This window comes from Schistocerca americana, chromosome 7 (genome assembly GCF_021461395.2).
Source record: "Schistocerca americana isolate TAMUIC-IGC-003095 chromosome 7, iqSchAmer2.1, whole genome shotgun sequence".
NCBI classification, from domain to species: domain Eukaryota; kingdom Metazoa; phylum Arthropoda; class Insecta; order Orthoptera; family Acrididae; genus Schistocerca; species Schistocerca americana.
The window spans coordinates 593,663,654-593,664,990 of record NC_060125.1 but is presented as its reverse complement, the minus strand read 5'-3'; the positions used below and the strand labels follow the sequence as shown (position 1 = coordinate 593,664,990).

Sequence of the window (1,337 nt, the reverse complement as noted above, 5' to 3'; positions counted from 1 at the left end):
AAACGTTGAACATTCACGTGATGAGTCAGCGACTGCATTCCTTCCCTTCTGCGGAGATACATCCAACAAAATAGGCAGAGACCTGGGAAGACGAGGTACAAGATATGTTTTTACGATCTCCTAAAAAGATAAAGCAGATGCTACGCCCTTTTAAGGAAAGTCTTGGTCGCAGGATTCCTGAAATTTACAACATCCCATGTGAATGCGGGAGGAAATACATCGGCCAGTCCCTGCGCACTGTTTCCACAGCTGTGTGGAGCGTCAACGGCATACGAGTATCAAAAATCGCGAGCTGGAGAAATCCGCAGTTGCTGAGCACAGCTTCACAAACAAACATAAAATACTAGAATGAGATTTCCACTCTGCAGCGGAGTGTGCGCTGATATGAAACTTCATGGGAGATTAAAACTGTGTGCCGGACCGAGATTCGAACTCGGGACCTTTGCCTTTCGCGGGCAAATGCTCTACCAACTGAGCTACCCAAGCACGACCCACGCCCGTCCTCACAGCTTTACTTCCGCCAGTACCTCGTTTCCTACTTTCCAAACTTCACAGAATTTCTCCTGCGTACCTTGCAGAACAAGCACTCCTGAAAGAAAGGTTCCCAGGAGAGCTTCTGTGAAGTTTGCAAAGTAGGAGACGAGGTACTGGCGGAAGCAAAGCTGTGAAGACGGGGCGTGAGTCGTGCTTGGGTAGCTCAGTTGGTAGAGCACTTGCCCACGAAAGGTAAAGGTCCCGAGTTTGAGTCTCGGTCCGGCCCACAGTTATAATCTGCCAGGAAGTTTCGTCTTAAACATAAAATACTGTTTGACGAAACAAAAGTTTGACTCTATAATTGAAGACGCTGTGTGAGGGAGGAGGAGGATATTGGTGTTTAACGTGCCGTCGACGACGAGGTCATTAGAGTCGGAGCACAAACTCGGATTAGGGAAGGATGGGGAAGGAAATCGGCCGTGCCCTTTCAAAGGAACCATCCCGGCATTTGCCTGGAGTGATCTAGGGAAATCACAGAAAACCTAAATCAGGATGGCCGGAGGCGGGATTGAACCGTCGTCCTCCCGAATGCGAGTCCAGTGTGCTAACCACTGTGCCACCTCGGTCGGTGAGAATGTGTGAGGGAACCTTTAACCGTGATGGCTGACATAATCTTAGCGGTGAATGGAAGCGAACTCTCGATGCAGAGAAGAGCCACAGTTATTCGTCGTTATGTTTGCAGTACGGCGAGAGCGATGGCGCCACCAGCGCGTACGTTGACACCATCTGCGACAGTATGACGTAACTACCGACCAATCAGAAGCCGTCTTTGGGCTATATAAGGCCACCGCAGCGCGATTTTG

The 1,337-nt window shown here is 49.9% G+C and overlaps 1 non-coding gene across 1 annotated transcript; it reads right to left on the bottom strand.

Moving 5' to 3' along the window:
* Positions 1–412: 412 nt before the first annotated feature.
* On the bottom strand, positions 413–487 carry Trnas-cga. Its single transcript has one exon. It is a non-coding gene; the product is annotated as a tRNA-Ser (tRNA).
* Positions 488–1,337: the final 850 nt, after the last annotated feature.